The sequence below is a fragment of the Hydra vulgaris genome, chromosome 09 (assembly GCF_038396675.1).
Source record: "Hydra vulgaris chromosome 09, alternate assembly HydraT2T_AEP".
NCBI classification, from domain to species: Eukaryota; Metazoa; Cnidaria; class Hydrozoa; order Anthoathecata; family Hydridae; genus Hydra; species Hydra vulgaris.
This window is the reverse complement of record NC_088928.1, coordinates 18,479,233-18,496,020: the sequence shown is the minus strand read 5'-3', so window position 1 is coordinate 18,496,020 and position 16,788 is coordinate 18,479,233. Positions and strand designations below refer to the sequence as shown.

General features: G+C 27.3%; 1 protein-coding gene across 1 annotated transcript in view; it reads right to left on the bottom strand.

Annotated features, from left to right (window-relative positions):
* LOC136084619 (uncharacterized) overlaps positions 1-15,643 on the bottom strand; it is a 32,325-nt gene extending 16,682 nt beyond the window's left edge. Inside the window, exon 1 of the mRNA XM_065804941.1 lies at positions 15,541-15,643. The gene's annotated coding sequence lies outside the window, so the exon portion shown is untranslated. The remainder of the gene's footprint in view (positions 1-15,540) is intronic.
* Between the last annotated feature and the right edge of the window lie 1,145 nt (positions 15,644-16,788).

Genomic DNA, 16,788 nt, shown 5'->3' with positions numbered 1-16,788 from the left:
GCCGTCTATTACTTTTGGTATTTTTGCAAGTCCTGCAACACCTTTTCTACTTTCATATGGCTAACATTGGTACCTATTTTCTTATGGAATATTTCTTTTCCATCGTCCAGGTTCACATTTCTTCAAACATGTGCATAGTTTCGCAGGTACGTTTGGTCGAATACAAGTATTATCTGAAACGGTTGTAAGTGCTTCGTTAGGCAGCATTTCAATTTTTCCAGTAGACAACCTCAATCGCTCTGTTTATTATATATTGAAGTTGCTACCTCATTTGTACTCAGCTGTACGATTGCCCCCCCCCCCCATCGTTTTTCACACCATCAGTCTGAGAGGCTACGTCATCTGAAATATAATAATGAAAACTGTAACGTTGTTGGTTAATATTTAGTTTACGTAGGAACATAGATTATAAAAATTTGAATGGCCTAATTTAATAAGTAAGTGGTTGAATTTACCGATAACATTTTGTAACACCATATGTCGAACATAATCTGAACCCCGTTTGCTTGTCTAACTATTTTCTTTAAAATTATCATGTTAGAAGGCAATGCCACCTATAAAAAAATAATTAAATTGTGTTAATATTTATTTCAAATAAGACAACACATTATAAGGAAACGAATGTCAATTTCATAATATGATAAAATAGTCAAGAAACTTATTCGATTACCTGTTCCATCTACAGAAACATTCATCTCCTCATTGCAAACTGGACCGCTTTGAATTTTATTGTTAATTTACAGCTATTACAGTATTACAGCTTACAGTATTACAGCTTGTAAGGTTGGAAAATTAAAAAATATATTTTATAAACCGTTGATAATGAACTGATCAAACGCTGGACAGAACTTGAAAGCAAGATTAAAAAAACATAACATTGACAGTACAAATTACAAACATATGTCCAAAACGTGTATGTATAAAGCCCCTGCATCCCAGCAAGATGAAAATATATAACAACTACGTACACAAGTTTAAAAAGGTTAGAGCAAGTATGTTTAATTATGCCAATAAAATAAAAATATTATAAAGTATAATATTCCAAATACAAAGAATAAGTTCATAAAAATAGTTTCTCGTTTATCACATGTGTATTTAGAGTTTGCTGTATCTAAGCAAGATAAAAAAAAAAAAAAACAACAAACAAAGACAAAAAATAAATCTTAAAAGAATATAATTGTTTCCTTTAAAATTATCATGCTGAAAGGCAATGCCACCTATAAAAAAATAAATAAATTGTGTTAATATTCGGTTCAAAGAAGACAACACATCATAAGGAAACGAATGTCAATTTCATAATACGATGAAATGGTCAAGAAATTTATTCGAATAACTGTTTTATCTACAGAAAAATTCATCTCCTTATTGCAAACGGGATCCCTTTGAATTTTATTGTTTTTGTGAACAGCGTCATGTAAGCAGGGAATTTCATCTGTTTTCAAAAAAAACTATGTTAAATATCTAAATTTAATCATTGGTGCGAAAACATTTCGTAAAACAAAAAGAAACGAAGCAGGCTAATACATTAGAATCTCTCTAATTCGAATTTTATGGGGAAAAATAAAAAGTTAGAATTTGAGAGATTTTCGAATTATAGAAAGTTTATTTTTCTTAAACGCATTTCACGGTGACTTCGCATTTAATCGAATTAAGGAAACATGGTCATATCACTTGATTTAAAAATTTCGTTCATTGATCATCCTTTTAACTTGTAAAATTACAGAAAACTTTATGAATCTCGCAGGACGATTTTAGCTGTTAAACGACACACGAAGCACAACAAATTATACGTGAAATGTTTGAAAAGACACGTGAAATGTTTGAAAAGACACGTGAAATGTTTCAAAAGACACGTGAAATGTTTCAAAAGACACGTGAAATGTTTCAAAACACACGTGAAATGTTTCAAAAGACACGTGAAATGTTTCAAAAAAACACGTGAAATGTTTCAAAAGACACGTGAAATTTTTACAGGCAAAGTAGAGTAAAAGCGTTTTGCCAGAAATAAGTTAGGTGGCGCATCCATTGATAGGTAACGCTAAATCAATAGACATTTCTCTAATTCGATTGCGCAACTGATTTCTCAGCTTCAAAAAGAGGCCAATAAGGACAAAATTGTAAACAAACTATATTCGTACTAAATAAAAATGTCTTATTTTAACTCTAGCATTATCAGACTAATATTGAAAAAAAGTGGAAGAGGGAAGTATTACTGTATATCATTGTATAGAAATTCATTTTATAATAACAATATCAAAAAAACTGATATCGGTCCGAACCAACAGAAAAAACTCGATGTTCACAAAGCTTGGTGTAACAAAATATGTTAATATAGACGTAAAGAAGGTGCTAATAATTTTGAAATAATGAAACACACTAAAGTGCGGGAGTTTCACTTTAGGCCTTAGGAGATAAAAATTAGTTGCAGTAAAAAATCTTAAAAAAAGAAATGAAGTATTTTAAAAAAGATTTGTAGTAATTTATGAAAACTAAAAGAGCTTGCCTGAAGAATATAAAAGTTTAAAAATAATCAACGACCAATTGAAAAATAATATTTTTAGTTACAAAAAAGACGATAAATGTTTTAGCTCGTTGACTGGCATGAGATAAGAAATTTTTGGCATTTTATTTGAATATTTAAATCCTAGAAATGAACGTGAAAGTATGAAGTATTATCATCCTGAACATCATTCTAAAGAAAAGTTACCCAAAGAATTGTTTACATATCCTTCATATTTTACATATCTGGTTGTAGGTGAAACATGATTGACCAACTATTCTTGTTATTAACATGGCTTAGACTTTTGAAAAGAGAGCTATAGAAGAGTTGACATTCTGTAATGATAAAGATTTTTAATATCGGATTTGCTTAAGCTTTTTGGTATAACACGTAATGGAAGAAATCAACTATTACACAAAGAAGTTATAGAAAGTCAAACAATAGCAGCTTTACAAATTCATGTAGAAAGTGCCATTTTTACTTTATAGATCCTCTTATAAAACTGTAAAAATACATGAAATGTACTATTTATTATTGAGATAAAATACATTTTTCATAAAAATACTCCAACTTATCTACAACGTCTAAAAAATCACACTTATCAAATTAATGTTTACAATAATAATTCCACTATAAGTAATTTCATAAACAAACATATCTATAAACAAATATTGATTCAGTCCAAATAAACTCATTGCTATTTGGACTTGTGCATAATAGCCAAATGAGTGAATCTTCTTAAGAAATAGTTTCCTGGCAAATTATATATATATATATATATACATTATTATATATATATATATATATATATATATATATATATATATATATATATATATATATATATATATATACATATATATACATATACATATATATATGTATATATATATATATATATATATATATTATATATATATATAATATATATATAATATATAATATATATATATATAACCAACAAAAAATGTATAACTTTTTTTTTATTAGACATGATTTATTATATTGAAAAACACAATATGCGTAAAAAATTTGTTTTGAAAAAACTTCAAATTTTATTAATAATTACGCTAGTTATCAAAAAACTCCATTTTTTTTATATTTATAAAAAGTTCTGTTTTCAAAATTTTGAAAATGACCCATTGCATTTAGTTAAAGCAATAGTTAATAAATAAAACAAAGTTTCGCCCTATAAAAAAACAAATTTTAAACAGATCTAAAGTTAGATGTTAAAAAAATTAAATCAAACCCAATATTTTGGTTCTTGCTGATAAAACAATTAACATTTACTAACTCGAATGAAAAAATGTTACGCGACAATATTACTAGTTTCAACGAGAAAGCCCCTAAACATTTGGCGACTCCAATTTGTTTAGAAAAGCAAAGTATTGCTAAGATATTAAACTTTGATAACAGAATCGAATCAACTGTCCCTGCCCAAGCTTTTGTATGAATAAAAGACAATAAACCAAATTTTTAAAACAAACTTCCTTGTAGGTTATTGGCTCCTTCAAAAAGTGAGATTAAACATATAAGCAATATAAAATTGGACTAAGTTAATAATATTCTTAGAAAAAAATTAAACTTGCAACAGTGGAAAAATACCAGTGATGTTATAAATTGGTTCTCTATAATCAAAAATAAAAATGACTGTACATTTATTCAATTTGACATTAATGATTTTTACCCCTCAATAACCGCAGAGATTTTAGATAAAACAGTCGAGTTTGCAAAAAGCCTCATAGTTATTCCTAAAGAAACAATCAGTGTATCAAAACATTGTAGAAAAGCCTTACTTTATTTTAATAAGGAAACTTGGAAAAAGAGCATACATGAAAGTGCAAAAGAACATACATGACTGCTAAAAGTGCAAAAGAACATACATGACTGCTTTAATGTAACAATGGGCAGTTATGACGGAGCAGACATTTGTGAATTTGTTGGACTATATATTTTAGAATATTTAAGTAAAATAATCGATATCAATGATTTACGACTTTATCGCGACGAAAATTATCGTTAAACAAAAAACAAGTCCTAAATGAAAATACTACAGAAAATTATAATTGTAAACAAAAAATAACGATTCATTGCGTGGAAGTTGTTTATCAAAAAATATAATATATAAATGTGTTTTTTCCTCTAAGAATGTACCAGATAAACAATGTATTTGCATAACAGAAAGTGAATAGGAAAAACGTTTTGCCAATCATAAGCAATCTTTTAAAAATAAAAGTATTTAAAAAACACCATACTGTCTAAATATATATGGGAATTAAAAGATAAAAATATTGATGATTTTGTACTGTATTGGTCCATACTTGAAACAGCACCTTCATGTAACAATATTTCTAAAAAATGAAAACTATGCCTAAAAGAAAAGTTTGAAATAATTACACAAGCAAACCAAGAATGTTTATTAAACAAATAATCTGAATTTTTTTCTAAATGCAGGCACAAAAATGTCTCTCCTAAAAAAGTATAAAAATAGGTGAGCTGAAATAATAATCTTAATAAATCCGCCTTTTAAAAAATATTTTTTTAAAAAAGCATAAGTAATCATTTCTAAAGAATTCTTTCTATATTAGTGTAAGCAAGCATCACAAATGTGTGATAATTTACAGTTGTCAAGACATTTGCGACTTCCTATAAATTTATTTTTGGTATAAATTGAAGTTTTATTAATTTGATCATGCATTTCTGATGAGTCTTTATTCATGAAACACAGTGTTAAATGAGTAAAATTTTTGTTTATATATTTTCAACAAATTTATATATATATATATATATATATATATATATATATATATATATATATATATATATATATATATATACATATATATATATATATATATATATATATATATATATATATATATATATATATATATATATATATATATATATATATATATATATATATATATATATATATATATATATATATAATAAATCAAATGGCATACTTTAAGTAAGTTTAAAAAGACTATATGTTGTAAAAAAAAAATTATTTTTATTTGCGGAAAAGAATTTTACATTTGCTTTGACTTATTATACAGCCATGAATCTGAATCTTATGAAGTGTTTTGGTCAAAGGATACCATAGGTCTACATAGAGCGAGGCAATTTCCCAACAGAATATTTTAAATTTTGATGAGTCAATGTCATAGCAAAATACATTGTGGCCAGAATAAACCATGCGATCGTTAAATTTAGAACAATGATAAATCCAAAAAAAGTATAAAATAATTAAAATAATGCAAAAACTTCAACATTTATATTAATTTAATGAACTTGAAGATTATAAAAATATTTTTTATTTTAATATTTTTCATTGCATCGAATAAATAAGTGAGCATTAACACTAATTGACAACATTAACTTCTGCACAGTGTCTTCGGCAATTTTTTTTTTCAACAAATGTCCACTTTCTAATTAAATTTTTTTTTTCCAACAAATGTCCACTTTCTAATCAAATTTTTAGCTGTACTTATTATTTTGCTACTCTTGCGTAAATATCTTTTGCCAATTCCCTTAAAATTTCTAAATGAGACAGAACTGTGGGCAGTTTGGTGGATTCAAGCATTTTTTTATGAATTTGATGTCTCTCGAATTGTACCACTCTACGGAGTTTTTAGAATTATGAGTAGCATCAAGATCAGGCCAGAAATAACAGGGGACTTTTTGACTCGAATAAAATGCCAAAAGTCTAGCTAGCAAATTCTAGCTAGCAAACATTCCTTGTTGTAAACATACGAGTTTAAAGTTGATAATGTGACGAAAGCTCGAGGTCTCAAACCGCATCTGCATATTGGTTGTCACAAAAGAAGTTTTTTACCGAATTTATTCAATGATTTATACTTAAACTTGTTGCTGACACGTCCACAAACAAGTATACACGTTTGGACCTGGGAGCTGTTTGAAGTCGCAATTCACGTTTCATCATCAATAATTATTTTAATGAGTCTTTTGTCATAAAGCTTTCGTGCTCAAGTTTGAGCTGTCAGTGATTCCTTATCTGATTGGTTTGGATATTCAATGGCTCGATAAGACTTAAAATTGTAAAATTTCTGAACTTTCTTGACGAAAAACTCTGAAACTTTATACTTTTTGGCTTGTTATCTGTTCGACAAGCCGGGATTTTGTGCGAATGATCATCAATTACTAATTGAATAACTCCGTTCATCATTGTTAAATTTACAAAATTCTGTACTTAAATATCCTTTATTGTACCGTCCTCCAACAGAACAGATACAACGGATAATGTTACGCTTTTATCTTTCTTAATATAAATCTGAGATAAAAATCTTTGCCTAATATAAATCTGACAGGCCTGCAGCAACTAGTTGTTTTTTGTTATCTTAGAAACAACATAGTTCTAAAGAGTAAGTTCTTAGAAACAATATAGTTCTAAAGAACTAAGCAAGTAATAAAAAGTGATTCATCAGATTTTTTAGCCACTTTTAATAAATGATATGATGGGTATAGAGAGTTAAATTAAAGATCATAATTTCTTAAATTCTGAAAAGTTTCTTTGGATAATTAAGCATAAAATACTAACGCTAATGACATTTCTGGCGTAAGAGATCCCTAAACTTTTAATCGCTACATATAAAAGTTCGTTCGAGTTGTACATCTCCAAAAGCTCAGAAACTATGCAATGTTTCGTTCAACAGGCGTGTCTTCAAACAAAACTGATGGACCTCCACGCGTTTACCTCAAAATATAACAATAGTTTACATTAATTTAACTATCATAAGAAGTTTACAAACAAATTGTATACATTATAATAAATTTTATGTATAGATAAAGTAAACGTACCACAGGTTTTCGTTTTAAATTTTTATTTTTTCCAGTCAAATTCTGCGCTTGTTCTATTTGATTTATTCCACTTTTTTCTTAGTAAATGAATTTCGAAATAATTGATAAAATATTGTTAAATTCTTTAATATTGCTTTCGGAAACGAAACTTAAATTTAACGCGTGTAAATTATCATCATTATGCAACAAAGTATTATCAATTATATAATTCATAAGACATATTCTATTCATTTTCAAATGAAAGTTAGTTATTTTGCAATAAAATAAACTTTGAATAATGAAATTTCTTTTAACTAGCCAGTAAATATAAAATTCACTGCCTTTCCTTCATTTTTAACTGGTTGTTGTTGCGCTTTTTTTAAGGATTACGTATAACTTTATTGGTTTTTGGAATTATATAAGAAATAAATAATATTGGTAATGCTTCAAATTTGTACAAAATAAAAGTTACATAAATTATGCTTTGTTACAGTTTCTTAGTTTTTATTACTATAAAAAGATAAAAAATGCTGAATAATGGTTTCAATGCTATCTAAATGTTATCAACTTTAAGCAATTTTAGCTTTTTTAAATGATAAAATTTCCGGATTTTTTTGTACGGTTTTTTTGCCACACTTTTACACTACCACACAAAACCCCTCACCAGCATTTTACCAATGCACAACGGATCGGACTGTTCATGGGTAAAATGCGGAAGTATGGAAATTTTGTACGGGTAAAATGCGAGAACAAAGTGCGGAAAAAAAGTTTAGGGCTCGGGAGCTCTAATACATGAATCATGTTTGGGTTAAAACAGAAAAATGGTTAGGAGCTAAAAAGAAACTTCCGCATTTTACCCGTTAAAAATTTCAGCATTTTACCTCGATCAGAAATACTATTCCAATTTTTAACATGAACGATAGAAGTGAGTAAGTGAACATTTACGGAAAATAAATAACATAATGGTTAGTCCTACATTTAATAACGTTTTGACAAAATAATTCAGTTATTTAAATTTTTTTTTCTTATTATTAATTTTTTAAACAATACAAATTCGTCATATATATAAAATGAAATAATTACCAAAGTATAGCATATAATAAAAATCCACAAATGTTGTTATATACTATTAAGTAACACTTTTTTAATCATTAAGTAACATTTTATTTTTATTTACATAACTTTAAATGACAAAATAAAAAAAAGATTTTTTTACAAATGTTTTATTATTTTAGAAATAAAAAGTTTTTGTTTTTTTTCACTGTATATATGATGATACAGCTTATAAATTAGTCCTTATATTTTTTTGATTTGTTTCATTTAGTATTTTACTTTGTAGCTATTTGCGTTTTATTAGTTATCAAGGTATTTTTTGCTTATTATTTGAGGGTTTTTTGCATTTTTTGACTCTCTTCTCAATTAAGAGAGTGCAATTCTAAATTTAAACTTGGTCCCAATAAACCAAAGCATAGTTTTGTAAATGTTTCTTTTTGTGTAAATCTTCTGGTATTAACGTTACAGAATTTTATTTTATTTTTTATTCCATAATTTGTTTCGTTTATTTATTTATTTTTCTATACAAAGAAATGTTTGAAAAAAATATTTAAACAATATATGGTGTCTAAGAATAAATTGAAAACATCATTAATTTTATTATTAATAGTTTAGTGTCTTACTTATGTTATTTGTCTTCTTTCTATATTTACGCGCATTAGAAACAAAAATAAGTAAGAAAAACTAATGTTTTATTATTTTAATTATTAAACAAATCAGTGCCTAACTGATCAATTTAGTGCCTATAGACAATAAATTGCTACAAAAAATAGTTATCAAAAATACTTTAAATATAATTTGTATAATCTTTTAATACAATATTGAAAAACATATTTGAAAACTGTTTATTAAGTAGTATATTTTTAAGGTTTCGAAGGAACCCGTTAACATAATTATAATTTAGCATTTTTCACTGAATTTTGTACTATATAACACAATTTTTATAGCATATTAAATATTGTTTTATATTAAAAATAATGCGTCTAAACTATATGTATAGGTAAAGTTAGCGATTTTATCTTAGGCAAATAGACTTTAATGCTGCATTGACGAAATCGCCACTCTTTACAAAAACAAAAATAGCCCAACGTGTAATCTCTGTTGGCATTTTGTAGAAAAATCAAGTTATGTACTGCTATCTAAATGCTAGCAGCAACATTTCAGATGATGGTCCGTAACCGGGATGTTTGCTGTGTAACGGTTGTTATTTTTATTTTTAGCATAAATGCTATGTATTTGTCAAATTTATAAATTTTTCCATTGCACTTTTTTTGTTTACATAAATTAATAAAACTCATTATTAAATAAAATGTTATTTATGGTAAAAGAACATTATTTTTAATAGTTGCTAACTGCGGTGGTGATATAATATAACTTTTTAGGATGTTAAGGATGTGTATTACAACCAGGGGTGGGGAGCCTGAGCCGGAGCTAATGCTGTAGACTTTTGAATTAAAAAAAATTGAAAAACTGCTGTTTCCTTGGCTCCTTCAGCAACATTTAATATAAACTTTCAGTTTAAATTATTGATTGCGTAATATATTTATGGAATGGCCTTCCATTCATTTTATGTCTATGTGGTATGAAAATTATGGGATGATTTTCGAAAATGGAAATGGAAATTTGGAAACGGAAAATTATTTTTTTTCTAATACTTAAAATATGTAATCGAAAGTTTTAAAAGATATTTAACGTGGACGGAAACTGAGCCAAAGCAAAAAACATAAAAGCTGGAGTTTAAAACTATAACAAACGACATAAAAATAAAATGTGCCGAAAAAAGTATTAGTAATATAACTTGTTTTTAAGGTTGTCATAAATTACGTAACTGAATTGGATTACAAACAATATTGACCCGATTTAAATAGGTCCTTATATAAAACTTCATGAAGCCTAATAGAAGTTTAAATTGGCGTAAAATTAATCTCCGATGTAAATATATAAAGATTTAAACTTTTAAAGGTTGCTTTTGGTTTTGAATTCAATAATTTTTTGAAAGGTTTTGAATTCAATAATTTTTTATTACGACTGTTGACTAGCAATTGTATCAGTTCATTAGAAGTTGTTGATAATTTGATAATTTATTATAAATAAATTACAATTTTCATTTCAATAAAAAATTTTTTAGACTGAATAGGTTAAGAAGGAAGAGGGTATGTTTAAACACCCCATCCTTGATACGATAAATGCACTTGATATATCTTAAAATTAAGGTGGTAGTATGGTCAAAAACTTCAAATTTTTTGATTTTTTGAATATAACTTTTCTTGGCATTTTCATTCATGCTGAAAACGATAGTGTTATTTATTTTTTAATGTATTCTTTATAAAACCATCTATTTTTCATATAAAAAATAGTACTAAAAAATAATTCTCCTTAGCAACGGTATAGCAACAAAGGTAAACATCATGTATATCATCTTATTGAACTGCCTTTAGCAAGTATTTTCTATAGTAAGTTTTAAGAAATTACTTAGTAATATTTGGCTTCTTTTTTTGCCGTGAAAACATTAAAACCAGCACTTATGTAAGCTGTTATCAACTAATTTGTTGCTATGATTGTTAGGTGACTTGCATAATAAAAGCATATGTTATCTATTTCAGTTACTAATGTTTAATATAGCTAGAGTATAATTTTTTGTTATTGTTTTTAAATTATTCATTTTAGATTAAAATAAATTTACTATTTCTAATCAATTAAAATGAAAACTGAAGCATTAAGAAGAAGAAAAATTGGTGCCTCAAGAGTTTTTAAAAAAAGAAAAAGCACTTCAAAAAAATCAAAATTGGTAATTCTTCCTCAAAATGAAAATACTTCTGCAAGCAAAGAATTGTCATTAATTGACAGAAATAACTTAAGCATTTTAACTAATTTCACAACATCAATTAGCAATGTTATTGCAAATAATGAACCTATTCTACAACCTCAAAGTAATAAAAACGAGTCTAATTATGTTTTAATTGATCTTGATATAATTGTACAAATTCTTACATAAGTTGGAACATGCCCTGACTGTGAGAGGAAGTCATTCAATATTAATTTAGATCATAAAAATAAAAAAGGTTTAAGTTCTTTGTTGCTATTGAGTTGCCCTAAGTGTTCTTGGAAAACAAAGTTTTATACTAGTAAAAAAGTTGCAAGTAAAATTTCTGAAAAGTCTTTTGATATAAATATACGTTCAGTAGTTGCGATGCGTGAAATCGGAAAAGGGCATAGTGCATTAGAAAAACTATGTGGTTTTTTAAACTTACCACCTCCAATTCAAAAAGCCACGTTTAATGATGTTCAAAATAAAATTTTTCTGTCATATAAATATATTGCAACGCAATCAATGATTAATGCTGCTCTTGAGTTTAAAATGAGAGATGATACTGGAGTTTCAGATATTACTATTTCTTGTGACGGTACATGGCAGAAATGAGGACATAACTCTTTAAATGGTATAGTAACTGTTATTGCAGTTGATACAGGAAAATGCCTTGACTATCGTCTTCGCACAAAAAAATGTAAAGCTTGTGAACTCTGGGAGGATAAGTTTAACTCTGGTGAATATGAAGAATTTATGCAAAAACATAAAAATGACTGTCACCTTAATCATATCGGATCTGCTGGATCTATGGAAGCAGCAGGACTTGTTGAATGTTTTAATGCCTCTGTTTTAGAAAGAAAATTAAGGTACATAAATTATCTTGGAGATGGTGACTCTAAAGCATTTTCAGTCATTCAAAAACAGAATCCATATGGTTGAAAAGAAATAACCAAGCTTGAATGTGTTGGTCATATTCAAAAAAGAGTTGGAGCAAGGTTAAGAAAATTAAAAGCAACTAATAAAAGCTTATTAAGTGATGGTAAAACAATAGGAGGTGTTGGTCGTCTTACGGACAAAAAAATTAACAAGTTACAAAATTATTTTGGAATTGCGATTCGTCAATGTTGTGGAAAATCTGTTTATGAACTAAAAAAAGCTATAGGAGCTGTATTATTTCATTGCTCTGAGGCATCATCTTCTGTTGTAAGACATGCTATGTGTCCTCAAACTAATAATACTTGGTGCAAATACCAAGCAGATAAAATTAATAAAACAAATGTTTATAAAGAAAAACCTGGACTGCCTATTGTTATCAGAGACATAATTAAACCAGTATTCATAGATTTATCAGATGAAAGCTTGTTAAAAAAGTGCCTTCATGGAAAAACTCAAAACAATAATGAAGCCTTGAATGCAATAATTTGGAAACGGTGTCCAAAAGATGTTTATGTGGGGCAAACTGCTTTAGAGATAGGTGCATCATCAGCTGTTATTAATTTCAATGAAGGATTAGCTGGTATGTTGAATGTTTATTTAGAGCTTGGTATAAATCCTGGCAAAAACTGCATTACATTTTGCAATCAAAAAAATAGTCAAAAAGTTAAAAATATTGCAAAAAAATTGACTGATGAGGTAAAGCAACGTCGGAAACAAATAAGGGCAAAACGAAAAGGTTATAGTGATCAAGATGAAGAAAGTGAAGGAATAGCTTACGGTTCTGGATGTTTTTAGTGATTTTACTATTTTTTAATTAATATAACTATTTGTTTTAAAAATTTAAGTTTGGTTATCATAATTTTACTTTTTTAAAAAAAACTTTTTTTTAGTTCAAAATTTTTATATTTTTCTTAACATGGATACTAAACTTTTTATGGTACTTATAAAATTAATTAAAACTCATTATAAACTTAGTTTATTAACATTGTTGTTAGCTAATACATTGAAGAGTGATTAGAAATCTTTAGAAATAAAATCAGAGCTTATTTTATATTTTAACTTGTTTTTTTCCATGTTAATTTTTTTAAATTGCTGTTTTCTCAGAACGACATTTTTGAGCACAGTGCGATAAATAACTTGAGAACTACTTGTTATGGTGCTTTGAAATTTTGTGCAGTTGTAATAATATATATGATAAACTCATTGAAGCAGTACATTTTTTTAATATTATTTTTTGGCAGAGTTATGGGCTCTTAAAGGGGGCTGTTTTGGGGTAAAATTTGACCCGTTAGCTGTATATACTGTATCTCCTTGGTCTTTTAAGCTAACTTTATAATTTTGCTTCCATGAGTTCTTTAATATATTACAAGTGAACACTGAAAGTTTGAGTTTTATAGCACCTACCATTGTCTCAATATTTATCGCAGCGCCTTTTGACTTTTTTAGGTTTCGCGACCCAAAACTTGGGTTTAAATGTAAAATTTTTATTTTTTATTTTTATGTTTTATGCAGTTTTTTAATATTGTATGAAAAAATAAATATTGTTTGGTTAAAAAAAACGATTTTAGAATTTTAACCATACTACCACCTTAAGGTAAAAATTCTTTTACTAAAATCTCTCACTTCCTTAAACTTTCCTTAAACTATATAATAAGACTTGAATGAACCTTACTCTTTTTACCTGGTGGAAAATGGCATCTGTGGTCCGTTTTTAAAATATTCTGGAGAACAATGACCCCTCCAACTACTATCCGTTTAGTCTTCTCTATATTAATAATAAGGTCTTTGAGTTTTTATTCAACAAACTTATAATATCTCACCTTAAGTTTAATAATTTTCTCTCTGACAATTATACGGGTTTCAATCATTTAATTCTATAGTTGACGTTCTAATTGCTGTACCTTTAAAATGTTTTGTGCCTTAGATGGAGGCGACGAAACAAGAGCAATTGCTCTTGACATATTAAAAGCTTTTGAGAAAGTATGAAATGCTAGTTGTCTCCAAAAACTTGCATTATATGGTGCATCTGGGAAATTTTTTGAGAGCATTAGTTTATTTATTTCTTACCACAGTCTCAAAGTTTTCCTCAAAAAGTCTGACTCTCATCTTAATTTCCAGTAATTTCATATGTACCACGAGGTTCTATCCTTGATTCTGTATCTTTTATTGCCTAATTTAATAATTTTCTCGACAATCTTACATCAAGTGGCTCTATTTGCCAACAACTTAACTTTATGTTTCTTTCTTGAAAAAGTGTTCTTTTTTTATTGTTTAGAGCAGGCAGCCAATCTTGAATCTAAATTCCCTTCTGTAATAGCTTGAGGCTTGCAGCGACTTGTGAATTGCAGCGAATTGTGAACAAGCAGCTATCGCAATATTGTTGACATTCTTGTAACAGCAAGTAGCTGTATTATTGATATTCTTGAATTGAAGAATGGCAGCCCTCAAACTGACTTCTCTCCCTTAAGTCTTTTTGGATTATCATTCACTTCTGACCTCTTGGAAACCATATATACTATTTGAAGTATATAAACCCATATATAAAATGCAAAGTTAGCATTTGCTAAAGTTGTTTCTTTTATTTTGTTATTTATTTTATTAATCCCAACTCCTCTACAACCCCTACAAATATCTTATTTGTTACTGTACGGAATACTGTTATCACACTGGGGCTGGTTATTCTAAATATACTCTTTCATTACAAGACAAGGTTGAAAATTGCATGGCTAATGGTCTTGGAACTACTCCGTCAGCCAAGCTTGAGCTACTGTCTAATCGCCGTAAGTTTCTCTTTTCTATAAATACTATTATGGTTGCATCTTTTTTTCTTTTCTATAAATACTATCATGGTTGCTGCTCAACCGAACCACTTTCATCAATCAAAAGTTATTCTCGTGCACAACTCGTCATTTAAAAAATCGCATGATTTTACTCTATTAGTCCTAACTGAATTGTAGGTACACGCAGTCTTGCTGGGAGTGAATTAACTTGAAAAAACGAAAACAAAAACTGTTTTTGATATTGGACCATCTGTCACATCAATCCTCGTATATACACATCTTTTGAATTTATTATTATGTATAAAATTATATTTTTAGTTTAATAAAGTTACCAATTCCATGAAAAAATGCTTTTTCATGAATGTCATCCATTTTTGAACGAATGATTGAGATATAATATTTTATATTTAGAAAAACCAAATTTTGAGCGCAATCTCTTTAAGAATTGATAATTAAAATTAAAATTAAGAATTGATAATAAAAACTTTTTAACATTCAGTATAAGAACTTATAATTTTATCAATATAAATGTTTTATGCTACATTCTAATCTTTCACTTTGAGGATTAGAATTCATAAACCAAAACAATCATTCATTTAAATAATTGATACAACCTGCTATAAATAAACTTTGGCATTTTATAATTTAACGAAGCATACCTGAAAAAGTTAACCAAATAATTAAGAAAAAAAAGTTAATTTGCGTTTCCATTTCACAGCGTTGAAAGTTTTAATTATATTCAACCTCTATCAAATATGCAATAACGTATTATTCTAGTAGAAATGTTTTGACTCGGCTATTGAAACAAATGCAAACAGCTTTACTCGCTATTGAATTATCGCTAAAAATAACTTAAATAAAAAGTTTTTTGTTGTTCTTTTCAAAAAATTTCGCAATCGCTTGTTGTTTGCTCATCTATTTGTATTAAATTATTTTTTTATTCAAAGTGAGAGTTATTTTTAATGTTTTCACACTCAAAAAAAAAAAAAAAAAAAAAAAAAAAAATATATATATATAAATATATATATATATATATATATATATATATATATATTTATATATATATATATATATATATATAACTTATTCATATATTAACTTAATATATACATAACAATTTATGTAAAACTTTTACATAATGAATTAAATTTAGGTTTTTCAACTTATGTTAATACTTTGCATTTTTCAATTTGTTATACAATCGGTTTGTTTAAACTTTAAATTTTGTGTTTCTTAGCCGTCTTAAAATAGCGGTGTTGTAAATTCAATTAAAACGGTAAATTCATTCAAAGCGGTACTTTGCCACATGCTAGATTTGCTACGCATTTGCTTGTAATTTGTATAACAAATTTAAGACCATTTTTTTAACATCGTTTTTTTCTTTTTTTTATTGATAGGCCCCTATTTATATTGTTTTAAACTTGCATAAACTACAAGTTGCAACCATGCTAGTATATATAAAGTGATTAGTTCATATATATATATATATATATATATATATATATATATATATATATATATATATATATATATATATATATATATATATATATATATATATAAAGAGAGAGAGAGAGAGAGAGAGAGAGAGAGAGAGAGAGAGAGAGAGAGAGAGAGAGAGAGAGAGAGAGAGAGAGAGAGAGAGTAGAGTAGGTATAGAGACTGTTTTTCGCTATTGTAATTCTTTACTTAATATTTTATGTCGCAATATATCAATATTGGATCAAAATATTTATCCTGGTATCAATCAGTTAGTTCATGTGGTGCGAGTTATGTCGGCGAAACAAGAAAAAAAATTCCCAAACGCGTTACTGAACACGAGAAAAACTTAACTAAAGGTAGCTGGAAGACATCAGGAATAGTTGAACATGCCCAACATTTTAGTGGTTCAATTAACTGGAGTAAAA